Source organism: Polypterus senegalus, chromosome 4, assembly GCF_016835505.1.
Source record: "Polypterus senegalus isolate Bchr_013 chromosome 4, ASM1683550v1, whole genome shotgun sequence".
Classification (NCBI taxonomy): Eukaryota; Metazoa; Chordata; class Cladistia; order Polypteriformes; family Polypteridae; genus Polypterus; species Polypterus senegalus.
The window spans coordinates 161,709,845-161,726,402 of NC_053157.1; positions in this window are offsets into that span (position 1 = coordinate 161,709,845).

Here is a 16,558-nt window from a genome sequence, read left to right on the forward strand (position 1 = left end):
GCAGTGAAGCACCCAATAACCCATGTTTAGTTGGAAAAACCCTATTGCTGTGTTTGAGGGGGCACAAAGGGGCAATGTGCTGTAGCCTCCCAAAAACAATGGGGAGGACAGCCAATCGGCTTCAATGATAGTATTCTAGTATATATTCCTTCAAATTCTTACATAAAAAAGATCAGCAAGTCTTGCTCTGTATTCAGTAAATGTTGAAATCTGGAGCTCTTTACGCAAAAACTAACAAATGTCTTAATTGTGTTAAAACTGTACTTATAATTTTCCACTCTTTTCACACTTTGTATATCTAGGATCAAAACATAGATAAATGGTTCATCCACTATATTTATACCACTTTCTTGCTCAATGTGGAAAACTGCATGAAATTGCTCCATTTAATTAAATGTATTGAGGACTATAATCTTAAATGTGTCAGACAAACCTTTATAGGATTTGGTTAGGATGCCAGAACATCCAGTATTCATGAAAGTATACAAACACAACTCATGGAAACTGATTTTAAACTATACACAATGTTACCATCAAAAATAAACAGCAAGAGTATTTTTTAAAATAACATAACTGTAAAGGCCATCCAACAAAATTTAGGATGGGAAGATCATGTCAACAAAGCAAGTATATGACAGCATATAGACTTTAATGCAAGTTTAAACTTGGTTGCAAGTGAAACACAAACTGTTGATGTGATGCCAGTCCATTGCTTGGTGATAAACCTACAGATACAAATGTAAGAGTGATGATTATGTGACCTAAGCAGCAGGGAATGGTTTATGGTACACGTTTTATGTTTGTTAGTTAGCGTACAGACAATATTAAAAAGACAAATACATTGAAATACTTTTCTTTGTAAGCTGTTGTATTTTGGAGGTCCAAGATGTTGTATACCACAAATATCTGTTCTGGGCCCACTGTTAATTCCAATCTCCATGGTTCGTTAGGCCAGATTATTTCAAAAACAAAAATTGAACCACCCCTGCAAATTTTCATACAAATTATGCATCTCAAAGTGATTTACAAGATGAAGAAAGAAAAGTTTATAAAAAAATACAATTATAAAAATAAAAATAAGATTATGCAATACTAAATAACAAAGAATAAAGTAAGGTCCGATGTCCGGGAGGACAGAAATAACAAAACAAAAACTCCAGGGGGCTTGAGAAAAAAAAAAATCTGCTGGGGTTCCAATGCCATGAAACCAGCCAGCCCACACTGGACATTATACTTATCATAAATGCTCTAAATCAGTCCTCATGCTTTTAAGGCTTCATGTGATTTTCAGCTTTAACAACTAATGAACCTGAGGATATCTGCCCACTGGTCAAATGTCTTGTTAAATTATTAAATAATGAATGAATAGTACTTTCCCTAAGCTATTTTTTAGTTGTTGGAATTAATTAAAAAAACTCAGAAGTAACCTGTCTTTACAAATAAAACAAGAAGTAAAGTTCTCAGGCATTATTATAGACTCATATCCCAGATCACACTTTTCCTTTTAGTTGAATGGATTACTGCAATGCACTCCTAACAGCACTACCTAAGAAAGACATAAATTAATTGTAGTGAGTTTAAACTGCAGCAGCAAGCACCTTACCACTAAAAGAAAATCCTGAGCACATCTTACCAGTCTTAACATCATTATATTGGCTATCTGTGTCCTTTAGAATTTATTTTAACATATTTCTAGTCATTTATAAAGCTCTGTATAATCTTACTTCTCCTTAAAATTTAGAGTAGTCATAATCTTAGATGCTCAAATGCTGGTTTATTTATTATTCTGAGAGATAAGCATGAAAGAAGTGGTAAGGTGACATTTTGCTGTTCTGAACTGAAAATATGAGCCGCTTTCAGGCTAATACCATAGAATATTAAAAAAGAAATCCTAAAAACCTACATTTTACTTGGCTTTTTCTTAGTTGCTCTCTTTTATTGCAGTTTTAAGTGATTATAATATGTATTTTATATATCATATACCTAATAAATTTGCAATGATTAGTAACCTCTACTATTCTCCATTTTCTTTTCCATTTTCTTGTGTAGGTCAAAGTATCTGCAGCCGTTTGTGATTTTTTAAGGAATGTGGGAACTCCAACTTTCGATGAGACCATGAAAACCATATACAGTTCTATTAGCACTTTTACATATGTTTTATATAATGGCCAGAGAGGGCTAGATGGTCTTTTGGTCTTGGCAACACTTAAACTATTTTTTATTCTATGGCATGTTGCCAACAGAAATTTTTATTTTCCTGTCCTATCTGGACATTTGACCACAGCATCTGAAATATTCTTACAATCATCAGTGACTTAAAAATGAGTTTAGCTGTTTAATCACTACTATAAAACTCAACCATTTGTATCACTTAGTTGTTTATCTGTATTATATGAGGTTTTTTTAAATTTTTTTTTTGCATTTGCTTTGTTTATTTTTTACTAGCAAAATACCCTCGCTTTGCAGCGGAGAAGTAGTGTGTTAAAGAAGTTATGAAAAGAAAAGGAAACATTTTGAAAATAACGTAACATGATTGTCAATGTAATTGTTTTGTCACTGTTATGAGTGTTGCTGCCATATAAATATATATATATATATATATATATATATGGAAGAGAAGGTCTGGCATACGGTTTGTATATTAGCAGTTGGAGATCCACAAAGGGAGAAAATGAATCACGTATCATAAAGTAGTTTTTATTCCTGAGCTTTCAACCCCTACCAGGGGTCTTCATCAGAGGATAATGCTTAGACTTACAAGAATCAAAGGCAATATATAGCAATACCTTACAGGGGAGGGGGTTGAGGTTGTTGGGAGTAAAGTCTTGTTTATTAAGAATAAGTTCTTCTTAAGGTTGTATATGCTGGGTTTATGTCCAAGTGTCTGTTGATGGCGTTCTCATTTGATAACCAGAATTCCGCCAGCTCTCTAGCACTTTTATTATTGGCTTTAAATTTTACTTGTACATTGTCCCAATTAAATGTATGTCCTGTTGATTTAGTATGCTTATAGATCAAGGACAGTGCGTCCTTTCTTCTGACGGCGTTGCGGTGTTCCTGTATACGTGTTGCGATTCTTTTTGTCCTATGTATACCACTGAGCACGAACTGCATGGAATGCTGTATTCTGCGTTTAGTGTTTCTGCTGTCGATTTCTTGTTTTTGGCATTAAAGAGGACCGTGCGCAGATTGTTCATGGGTTTGTGTGCTCGCATCCTGGCCAAGACACATCTACTGTACATATATACACATATCAACACATTTATATACACATACATATACACACATACATACATACACACAAACATATATATATACATATCTACATATATACATATCTACATATATATATATATATACAGTGGGATGCAAAAGTTTGGGCAACCTTGTTAATAGTCATTATTTTCCTGTATAAATCAAAATCCACTAAGGCATTCATGCAGAGGAACAAGTACAACGTTCTGGAATGGCCATCTCAGTCCCCAGACCTGAATATAATTGAAAATCTGCGGTGTGAGTTAAAGAGAGCTGTCCATGCTCGGAAGCCATCAAACCTGAATGAACTAGAGATGTTTTGTAAAGAGGAATGGTCCAAAATACCTTCAACCACAATGCAGACTCTCATTGGAACCTACAGGAAGCGTTTAGAGGCTGTAATTTCTGCAAAAGGCGGATCTACTAAATATTGATTTCATTTCTTTTTGGTGGTGCCCAAATTTATGCACCTGCCTGATTTTGTTTGAACAATTATTGCACACTTTCTGTAAATCCAATAAACTTCATTTCACTTCTCAAATATCACTGTGTGTGTCTCCTATATGATATATTCAACTGACATTTTTTATCGTAACAACCAACGATTTATACAGGAAAATAATGACTATTAACAAGATTGCCCAAACTTTTGCATCCCACTGTATATATACACATACATACATACATATATATATATATGTATATATATATATATATATATATATATATATATATCTATATATATATATACTGTACATATCTACATATATATATACTATATATATACTAAGTACTGCTTTTAAATTTTTATTAAGAAGAAAAGAAAACCTGTTTAAACTGAGGGAAAATATACCAATAACTATCTGTTAAGGATCTCTTTGTATACCACGTTGTCAGTTCAGCACTCCGGTTGTAATATGACGAAGCTGCGCGAGCTCACTCTTGAGAATGCAACGTATAGTTTTGTCCAGGAGAAAAGCAATGTTGCCTCAAATCAATGGCAAACTTTTGCAGGGTCTGTCCCTGAGACTTATTACTTCTCATCGTGAAGCAGAGCCTTACTGGAAATTGAAGGCATTTGAATTGAAATGGGAGATCAGAGGGTATAACTGGGATGTGAGGAATACATTGAGTGTGGAGAAACTCTAGAGACAGCGTGTGTATTAACTTGTGGATTTTTCTGTGAGTATTTGGTGGCAGCGGGACGAAGTTGCTTCCGCAAGACCGCATTAGCTGTGGAGCTCAGCTCGGAGCATATTCTTTTCCTACCTTGTCAATTGTGTAATGCGTCTTTTGAAAATGTTTGATTCATGCAACTGATCACTCGTACTGCGTTCAGTCAGTTCACGTGAGCTGCTCTTCTGTGTAATGTTGCGATGTCCACAGCTTTATTTAATGTTAGCTAAGATCCGGTACTTAAAAGTTTCTCGCTACAGCAATTTTAACTCCGTTACAAAGTGATCCAAAGTCTCGTTTATACCTCGTGTCTTCTCATTAAACTTGTATCTCGCGAATAAAGCATTCGTCGAAGGCATGACAAACGGCAGCGGGAGCGTGTCTATAAACTTAATTTAAACTTATGGTTTACACCGTGCTTTGTTTCCGCAGTAGCTGCACTTATGAATATGCTTGTATGCGTTTTTTCTTCATCACTCTTTGGAGCTCTTTCTTGTTTTCAACGTACTACGTTCACAGTCAGTTGACGTGATTACATGGGAGGCATGATGATGCGACACGCAACTCCGCCTCCCACGGTCATCGAGCTGCAGTCTATTACAGTATATGGATAAAAATAGGTTCCAGTTATGACCATTACGCGTAGAATTTCGAAATGAAACCTGCCCCACTTTTGTAAGTAAGCTGTAAGGAATGAGCCTGCCAAATTTCAGCCTTCTACCTACACGGGAAGTTGGAGAATTAGTGATGAGTGAGTGAGTGAGTGAGTCAGTGAGTGAGTGATTTAGTCAGTCAGCCAGTCAGTCAGTCAGTCAGTCAGTCAGTGAGGGCTTTGCCTTTTATTAGTATAGATTTATTCTTTGTGATTTAATTTTTTTTCTTTAGAAACTTGTTAAACATTTTGACCTTCATGTTTTCATGAATTGCTATGGACTGGCAGGGTGCCCAGGGTTTGTTCATACCTTGCACCCTGTGCTAGCTTAGATATTCTCCAACACCCGCCGTGACCCTATTAGGAGTGAGCAGGTTAAACAATGTCTGTCTGACTGTTTTTATAAAAATGTTACACTGCTATAAGTGCAGCATTTAACATGTATTAAATACTACATATAACAATTAGGCTACTAGGAAATAAAATTTTTTGTATATGTTTACGTTTTTTAAGGGATTTGGTCAGTGATGTCACTAGTAGTACATTTTATATCTTTCTACTGCTGTTACAGTGCACTCACATGTACAGTACATGTTTTAGAATGAGTATATGTCATCAAAAAAGCCATATTTATAATACTGAGGCGTGCATGAAGTGATGGACCATAACCCAAAAGACGGTAAGGGTTGCCTTTGGTATCCTTCCAACTTTTGTTGGATAGCCATTTGTTGCAACCCATCTCTATGTAGCTCATATCAACTTAACATTAAATGCAATCACATGAAAGACCTCAATAGCCCTGGAAGTTTATCCAAATTTAAATGCTTGTTAAAACCATACATCAAACATGCTCTTTGATTCATAGGCCTCTTACTTTGTAAAATTTAAAAAATGTTTATTTTATTGTATGAAAAAATGTTACATGTACAGCCTGAGCCTATAAATGTGCCTGAAGACACACAGAAAAAGACTCGTCAGCACAAAAAAGCTTAGCTTTTTGAGTAATTTCTGTAGTCCTTCGGTTGTTCATTTGGCTTCAATCTTTTGTTTGCTTTGAGACTTTTTGATCTAATCACTTTGGTAAGTTCAGTGCTTACTGACCCAGTCTGCCTGACGTCTCTCATTGGGTCACCCCTTGAAAGCTTATCCCTTCTTAAAATAAATAAATATGCCTGCTACACAAATTTGTGCACTACCATAATAAATGTATTAGAATCTACCCAGCAAGGTGCAACTCAGGAAAATTGAGCACAGTATACTACATAGGGTAAGAAAACATGGTCTCTGCATTCATATGACATCCTTGTAATCCAGAAGATTGCAGTTTCAGGCCATCATTGAAGATCAGTGGCCTTCAACAAGTCAGTAATCATCATGTGCATCAAAGTTTGAAATAAGCATCACTGTGAAACATTTGCTAAATATAAACACAAAGCACTTTTTCCTATTATTCACAATTAAAGCCATTAAATAAATATTGTGCTTATTAAGAAGATATAATTCTAATGCAGATGTCTGTAAGTCTTTAGGGGCATCTATGAATTTGAGTGGTACAGACTTATCAACATGTAACATGCATTCAGGGACAAAGGGGGTAAGTGAGCAGAGGGAAGATTAAGAAAGAAAACAGAAAATATGCAGGATTTAGCATATGAGTGTAATAAAAAAAAGATCACTCCATACTTAAATATACATACTCTGTTATCTTGTAATAAAACTGCCTAGTAATAATATAGGAACACATTTGTACAGGTAGAAGCTTATAATCATCAATAATGATACACATTATGGAGCAACATATAAAAATAAAAGTTAAAGTTCAGTGATGGAATTACCTTATTAAGACAAGTCAGCTGATTTAGGTGCCATCATTCAGCTCAAGTTGGGCAGTTGGGAGACAAAGTCAGAGAGGCAAGATTACGTTGGTTTGGACATGTGCAAAGCAGAGATGCTGAGTATATTGGGAAAAGGATGCTAAGGATAGAACTGCCAGGGAAGAGGAAAAGAGGAAGGCCTAAGAGAAGGTTTATGGATGTGGTGAGAGAGGACATGCAGGTGATGGGTGTAAGAGAACAAGATGCAGAGGACAGAAAGATATGGAACAAAGTTATCTGCTGTGGCAACCCCTAACGGGAGCAGCGGAAAGAAGAAGAAGATTCATAGAAAGTAATAAATTGTCTAACCAAAATCATAATGCCTCCTGCTGTGAATGCGGATGAACCTGTATGCTGTCGTTATTCTGACACAAAGAAAAAAATGAATAACAGATAAACAAAAGTGTACTGGAAAAAGCTCAAATCATACATTTTCTGAATCCACTTAGTTCATTACATAGTCCAAAAATACTGAGATAAATATGATGGTAAATCAAAAAGTAAAGATGATTTGAAAATTACGTGGTAACTGAAACAGATAGGAGCTGACACAATACAACATGTTCCTGATAGCTTATGGGTAGATTGAACATACATAGCTCAGTGCTCTGCTGTTAGTCAAGTTGAAGTCAAGGTAAAATGAACATTGACACTCCACTACGATAACCACTATTGTTGAATAAAACACTGTGGTGAGGTTTCTTTGGGCAGAGGAAATGAAACCTGATGAAATTCACCAAAGAATGTTGGAGTGTGGAGATCAATGACCTGTTCAGGTATCCATCTTGTGCAAACTTTACAGTACCCAAAGTCAACATGCACTATGGCTTCTAAAGCTGATATCAAAATGTGCAGCAACAGCAGACACTGTAATCCGGTGGTCTTCTCTGATTAAGGCATTCGCTATGTTGATGGTCAACATAGGGGACTGGGCGGTCTCTTGGTCTGGAACCGCTACAGATTTTATTTTTTTCTCCAGCCTTTGGAGTTTTTTTTTGTTTTTTCTGTCCACCCTGGCCATCGGACCTTACTCTTATTCTATGTTAATTAATGTTGACTTATGTTTATCTTTTATTGTGTCTTCTATTTCTCTATTCATTTTGTAAAGCACTTTGAGCTACATTTTTTTGTATGAATATGTGCTATATAAATAAATGTTGATTGAACCAGATCAAGCATTGTTGGTTACACCTCTTCTTCCCACTTTAAACCTTTTTATCCATTCATAAACTTTTCACTGTGTCATGCTGTTTCACTTCTATACTGAGCCAACATTCTTTAGTGAATTTCTGCAGGTTTCACTCCCTCTGCCAAAAGAAATCTTACTATGACACATTGTAAAATAATGGTGCAATCCTACAGCAGAGCATCTATGTTATTTAACCTTGGCTTTCCATTGTGGTTACATCATAACATCTAAGTTGTCCTTACTTTTTGATTTGATTAAATTTAACCTATCACAAACCTGACTAAAACTGTATTCTGTCCAGTTCCCTCTATAATCACTCAACTTATTGTTCTAGCTCTGTAGACTCAACAGAAATACTCAGGAATCTATATATATAATTCACAAAGGCAAGACAACCATGGAAAGCACGCTGGAAGGGGCGTGGATTCACTAAGCCGACAAGTGAGACACCTATGGCGCACGCAGGAAGGAGCCACGCCCACCAACTCCAAGACCATTTTATACGAAGACAACTCGCAGAGCCACGCCCACCAACTCGGATGCGACGACACAGAAAAACCGGCGTCATTTATATTCGTCTGTCGTAGAGGTCACATGCAGCTCCGACCCACGTTGACTGTTAATAGAGGCATGTTTCTCGCGGAGGTGAATCGCCATATGCGGCGTGTAAAACTGTTTGCGAGGGGTATCCCATGGGATCCTTAAAACTTTCCTTTACAACTGAGGTTAAAACACAATGAAGTGAGCAGTCTTTAAAAAACGAGTTTTCGGTTACGACGCACGACCGCGTGCACTATAGCAAACTGTTTTACACGCTACATACAGCAATTTGCATCCGCGACAAACATGCGTCTTCTTAGATACTCTTGCACTTTGTACACACCCCCCTCCCACCGTGGTCGGGTGTCTTGATGGATTATATATAGAAAGGCAGCCAAAACCGCACAGAGCAATGAAAAGTCTGCGTGAGTCACAGGTGCATCTGTACTGTACAAAGATGACAACGACTCGAGTGACGAATTGAGCAGGCAGTGTATACTGAACAAGAAATCGGCAGACTAGCACGACGGAGGGAGCGGAGTGGATGTCGTTCTCCTCTCCTCCCGTTCCACCATGAGCGCTGCACAGACAATTGTGTGTTGGTTCGTTCCGTGCATTGGTTAAAACCCAATGAAGGAAGCAGTCTTTAAAAACCAATAAGCCCTGTGCCTCTGTTTCATTACCGTCTCACCTGCTTCACCAATGCAGGCCCGCAACAGGCGATCCAGCGGCGTCATTACCATGACCCGCCGGGCAGCCAACCGGATAACCGGGTGACCGGGTAAGTGTTTGGGTTCAGGGGGGAGTATGGTTACAAAGCTGAAACTTAAAGGAATTGATGGAAGGGCACCACCAGGTGTGGAGCCTTTCGCTTCATTTGACTCAACACACCCGGCCAGGACACGGACAGGATTGACAGATTGATATCTCTTTCTCGATTCTGTGGGTGGTGGTACATGGCCGTTCTTAGTTGGTGGAGCGATTTGGCTGGTTATTTCCAAAAAACGAAGGAGACTCCCGCCTGCTAAATAGTTACACGACCCAACAGCGGTCAGCGTCCAAATTCTTAGAGGGACAAGTGGCTTTCAGCCACGTGAGATTGAGCATTAACAGGTCTGTGATGCACTTGTATGTCCGGTACTGCACGCGCGCTACACTGAATGGATCAACGTGTGTCTACCCAGCGTGGGTAAGCCGTTGAACCCCATTTGTGATGGAGACCGTGGCTTCCAGTTGTTCCCCACAAACAAGAAATTTCCAGTACGTGCGGGTCATACGCTCGCACTGATTATGTCCCTGCCCTTTGTAAAGCCCCCCATGGTCGGGTGACTTGGTGGATTATATATTAAAAAAAGCAGCCGGAACCGCAAAGAACAATGAAAAATCAACGTGGAAACCGACTGAGGCGGTGTTTGGAAAATTAACAGTCAACGTGACTCACGTGTGTGGACTGTACACAGACGAAAGCGACTCAGGTAGGGAGTTGGGGGCAGGCACATAAGCGGGCAGTGCGTACTGAACGAGTGCCGTTCAACCCCGTCCTTCGCTTTAGAAGGAGAAAGCGCAACGGCGCTCCTCCGGTTTTCAGTCACGGACAATTGTATGTTGGTTTGTAGTGTGCATTGTTGCAATGTTACTTTTCTTGGTGGTTTATTAAATTACGGATTTTTCAAATGTTTATTTTTTCCTCTGTGCTTAAAAATCATTTAAAAAGCGGCCTGATTATGCGGCGTATGCTACGCCGCGGGTTGGCTAGTATTACATATTTTCACATCACTGGGTTTTCCTTCAACCATTCAATTTTTCCTACATTATACCCAAAGACGTTAATGTGTGATTCCCAAATTGGCCCCAGCACAAGTGTGTTTGTATGTGTGCATCAGTGGTCTTGTGACAGACTTTCACCCAACGTAGGGCCTCTCCTGCTTTTTACCAGGAGATCTTTGATTCCTGTGACCTTAACATGGATTAAACTTGCTTGAAAATATGTCATTTCATTAGTTTGTGGTGGCACTGATGGGGTAAATCAGGAGGCAGAATACTGCAATATACATTTGTTTAAGATTTCCAGCTTTATTTCCCATTTTGTGGCTTTTCTATGTATCTGATGATGACTTTAATGTCATACCTCCTACTATTCTCTGATCAAATATTATTACCTCAGTTCCTACTAACTTTTGCACATTCACTTATTTATCCTAGTTTCGTTTTCCATTATATTTTTCTTATCCTTAATCTTTTAGATTTCTCATTTGTCTTATACAGTAAGATAGTGTAAGAAATACAGAAATTGTTTCATGACAGTTAACCTTGAACAAATAGCTTTCATGGAGGATTTATGGATTTCTTTCAAATTTGCATAAGTCGTCTTTGTAACATTCCTAAAAGGTATCAAATCCATTTTTGCAGTGGAAAGAAATGGATACAGTGTCTAACTATGAACATTGTAGTGACATTGGGGCCTAGTTTGTAAAAGACAAAAAGGATTTTATATGTTTTGTTCTTCTTTACAGCTATTGAAAAAGGTTTCAAATGGATCACATTAATGAGACATTAGCTTGGCAGTAATTCCACGAAACATTAATGCATTAACCCTAAGGGTTAAAAAATCATTGTGTTGGTTCTTAAAAGACTCAGTTGGCACATATTGGAAGATTTTAAACATTTTTTATACATAAAGGTATTAATCATTCAGCACATTAAGCTAAATTGTTCATTTTATAGCTCACTTCTGTGAATTAATAAAACATGAATAATTATTTCAGCATACAGTAGCATTCATAGGCAGAAAATGTGCTAAATATGAGACAGCTCCTATTGTTGAGGCCTACTTTCAACTCAAAGTTGCACCATAGTCCTTTGTATCTACGTACATGTTGGCTTATTAATCTATACAATTTTCAGAATTCTTTAATTTGCTGAACAGGTAAGCTGAATGAGTGTCTTAAACGTCAAAAATCATATTCAAACCTTTCATTCGCACAAATTTACATCTCATATTTAAAGCATTGTTAGCAGTGTTTTACAATGTATAAATTCGATTCAACTGTTATCCATTGGAGAACTAAGAATGGCAAACAAACTTTTTTTTTCTGCTTTTTTCCAACTCTTACATACTTTATTTTATTTAAAATATTTTACACAGGAAATTGATTTTAAAATCACATCTTCATGTTATCTAAAACTCCCACAAATCCTGGAAAAAAAGCTAATGCTTGCATTTTCAATGTGGAATCCATAAAGAAATGCAAAAGCATTAAAAACTGTTTAATATATTAGATATTTTCACCAACAGCGTGTGTCACCAATTGATCTGTACCACAAAAATGTTCTGACTTCAGTTATGAAGAACACAGCTTTGACATGGAGTTATCTGCTGCATAATAAAGCACTAAGGTCTGTGTATCTGTGTATCCAGTCCTTTGAATCTGAATCTGAATGGCTTAACTTCTATTACAGAGCTGATTGTGTGGTGATTGGGTATTTGGGGAAAGAAAAGCAAGGACTGCAGTGGCGGCTACGCCAATATATATTGAATATAAAACAGAAAGAGAAAATAACAACACAGCTAAAAATGCAGCGACAAATTTCGGCAAAAGTTAAATGCTTGTGTCATGAGCACGAGGCGGCTATGCAGTGTCTGCAACGGACGTGGCCATCCACCGTGCATAAGCTACCTTACTGACATTGGCGGGCAAAGGAGCCACCGATTCTTCCTCTGCCCAGTGCCACCACAAGCCTAGAGCCGCCCCAGAGCACTGCTGCAATAAATTATTTCATCGAAGGTCGCACACAATCACTGCGCCATGAAACACATGTTTAATAATGTGCTTTAACTCCTATCATCATAAAAATGAAATCACGTATACATCTCAGTATTTTAGTTATTCAGAGAGCTGTAGTATCACGAATGTAATGGATTCTGTCTCCAGTTGGAGGAAGAGAGCCAGTTTAAGAAGCAAGTAGTGATTCACACACATAGAGCACATAGAAGATCAAATACAAAACAAAGCATTTAAAGTGCTACTTTAATTACGATGTGATTTGAGAAACTGGTTACTGTATTTTAAGATGAAGTTTATGATGTTCTGCTTTAATGACAAAATAAACTACGTGATTAAAGTGGAAAAGTCGAGATTGAAGTTGACATTTCGTGCTTTTTCCCCACTGTGTGCCTTTTTTTCTCTGTACCCTAATAAGTTTTCATATGACACTCAGACAGTGGGCTACAACTCGCCTTTTCACGGAGACTTTGATATGTGACTTCTTTTTATTTCCGGCACTGTGCGATTTTGTGAACGTGAGCTTTCAAGTTTCTCCAACACGCTATGTCACTCGATCAGCTTCCTTTTGATGATTATACCACGGTTTAAATAAACAAATATTATGTTTTTCCTTTGCCTCCACTTGGTATTCGCTGAAATTCTTATATTTTCCCCCGTGCTTTTCCCATTGTCTTTTCACAGAAGGCTGAGCTGACGGGCGATTTATATTCATTTGCATATTCAAAGAGGCATAATTCTGGGAGGAGTTGGGGCATTACATAAAGCACATGCACGAGCGTTACTTTTCACACTGATCGGAATTTATTTAGCGGAAGAACGTGGAAGTGGGAGTACGCACAGATTCCTGCATCAGGAGGGTATCTTAACATCAAGTTTCAGAAGAGAGATTGGTGTGTGGGATGTACATTGCAATAAGTTCTTATTTTTCTTGGGAAAGATGGTATTTAATGCTTGGCAAAAGGTTTGAGGTGGAAATTTGTTGTCTTTAGCTTCTGTAAACATTGCTAAGAATTGTGTAGCTAATTTATTTGAAATTTATTTACAAAATTCCACTGGGTCGCCATCAGGGCCAGCTGCTTTCCCACTTTGAAGTGAATTTATAACATCTAGTAATTCTGAAGTATCAGAGGTTTATCCAGTTCTGTAGCACTAGGAGTATCTACCTGTGGCATCTGTAATAAATCAAGAAACTCATTAGACTGTGTCTTATCTTCTGTAAACTGAGCAATTTTCTCTGAATGCATAGGGTATAGTTTATAGTATTTTTTTCTCTGTGTTGTTAATTGTGGTTATTGCTTTACGGATTTCGTACTTGTGGATTGGTTGGTCTTCTCTCCATGTTCATAATGATGATGTTGCGATTTAAAGATAAGCATATTTCTTTAGTAGAGAATATTGCAAAGGCTGTCTTTTCCTGTAAAGTGCCTCATTTGCAAACCTGGCATATTCTAGATCTATTCTGATAATTTTGCTGATTAACTCAGACACCTTCTTGGTTTCCGAATTATTTTTGTGATAAAGATATACAATAATCTGTCTTCTTAACAATGCCTTCAGAGATTCCCAGAGTGTACCTGCTGAGACCTCTGAGGATGCATTTGTCTCAAGAAAATAATACATTTGCTTGGATATGAATTCTGTACAGTTCTCATCAGCTAATGACAGGGTATTAAGATGCCAGCTGCAAGATGAGTGTATAGGATGCAGCAATTTAAGTTCCATGATCAGGGGGCATGGTCAGATATTACAATAGCATTATACTTCCAAAAAATGTATTGTCTATGAAAAAATCATCAGTTCTTAAGTAGCAATGATATACTGGTGAGAAAAAGGAATATGCTCTTGGGTTAGGATTTAAAAACCTCAGTGGGACTAATAAGTTATGATACATTACAAACTGCAATTATTTTTGCAGTATTAGATTATATTGCATTTGTAGCTGAGGATCTATCCAGATCTGGATTTAAAACGTAATTAAAGTCTCTGGCCACTATAATTTTATTTGTGTTCGGATTAGGGATAGATGCAAATACATTTTGGAAGAAATCCCTATTCATTCATGTCGGATGCAGAGATATTAATCAAAATAATTTTAGTATTGGAAGAGTTTCCTGTCATTGTGACATATCGCCCTTCAGAGACAGTACATCTGACAGTACAAATGGAATAGTTCTGTGTATTAGGATTCCTATACACCTGGGGCCTCATGCATAAACGGTGCGCACAAAAATGTTGCATACGCCCATTTCCACACTCACATTGCAATGTGTAAAAACTAAACTTGGCATAAAGCCACTCACATTTTCACACCAACTCAATCCCTGCTGTACACAAGTTCTGTGCTAATTTTTGCAAACTGGTGGCGCCCAGCATTAAAGCAGGGCTACTGTTCCTGTGTGGTTTCCGTTTATTTTTTAGATTCATGAAATCCACTAAAATTAACTGCATATCGTTTGTTAGTTTAAGGCATCTCATTGTAATCAACCCGTAACCATGTAATGGTGCACTGAATGACCAAACTATTCTAAATGCCATCAACTGCTTTAGTGTTGCTATTCTCAGTGCACCACTGTGTATTTAACCCACTGTATCTGAGTGTGGCATCACAGCTCTACAGCAGCTGATCGGATTATTGGGATATAGCATCTAGCACACACTGTCTCAGCCATGCACACCATTTTTTTGAACTTCTTCCATACAGTACAGCAAACACTTCAGAGCCTTTCCTGTAGGGACCTCGTGGTTCAGAAACAATTTCATCTCAAGTGCTCTAAACACACTAAATCAGTCCTTCAATTGTTCCTGGTAGAACTGTTTGTACTTATAAGTACAATCACCTTGCTGTAAACTTGCACCACAGTTATAATATTGCACAACCTGAATCACTTTATTAAGCACTTATTTACATATGAGGACACCTGGCTTCTAAGTCAATTTAGATTTCCCAGCGCTATCTTCTTGGAGCTCTTGATATCATTTTTTATGATGAAATGCAGTAAAGCATATTTATTACTTTATACAGATACGTTTTAAACAACATTAAAAAAATGTATATTTTTATAATTTAACATGTGAGGACACAGTGGACAGCGGTAGCGACGAGCTGGCCATCCGTTCAGGGATTGTTCTTGCCTTGCGCTGTATGCGTGCTGGGATTGGCGCTACCTGGATGGATAGATGGATAGAATAGTTAAACATGTACTATGAAGATATTTCAAGGTTTCATAAAAGATTTGAAGAATCGGCGTTCTAAGCTTACAAATGGCTTGGCATCTATTATAGAGCTGATCATGTGGTGATTGGTTACATGGAGAAAGAAAAGTAAGGACAGGAATTGGAGGTTCGTACATTTGTGAGAGATAGTACTGATGCTGTAAATTATTTCATCGAAGGTCGTGCATGGTGCAGCAAGCATCTTGTGGAAAGCAGGAACGATCTCTGGGTGGGGCGCCAGCTTGTCACTACCATTGCGCCACCGTGTACCTATGTTTAATACATGCTTTAATTCCTATCATTATGAAAATGATTTCAAGTATATTTCTTAATATTTAAATTGTTCAAAGTGATGTAATATCATGAATGTAATGTATTCTGTGTCCTGTCGGCAGAAGAGAAAGCCTGTTTAAGAAGAATGTAGTGATTCACACACATAGAGCACATAAAAGAACACATAGAAAGAAGCATTTAACATGCTACTTTAGTTAGGATGGGATCTGAGAAACTAGTAAATTAAACAATTTTAAGATGAAGTTTATGACGTTCTACTTTGATGACAAAATGAAGTACATGATTAAAGTGGAAATTTCGAGATTAAAGTTGACATTTGAATATTTTTTTCAACTGTGTCCCTATTTAGTTTTTCTTTTCTCTGTACCCTAGCTTCCATATGACACTCATACAGTTGGTTACGACTTGCCTTTTCACAGTGACTTTGATATCTGACCACTATTTTGGACACTTTGCGACTTTGTGAACTTGAACTTTTGAGTTGCTCCACCACTCTGTTGTAGCAAGGCTACATAACTTGTCAGTCGGGTTGGCCTTCTGAACTGTCTGTCACTTTATAATGTGGCTGGGAGGATGTATA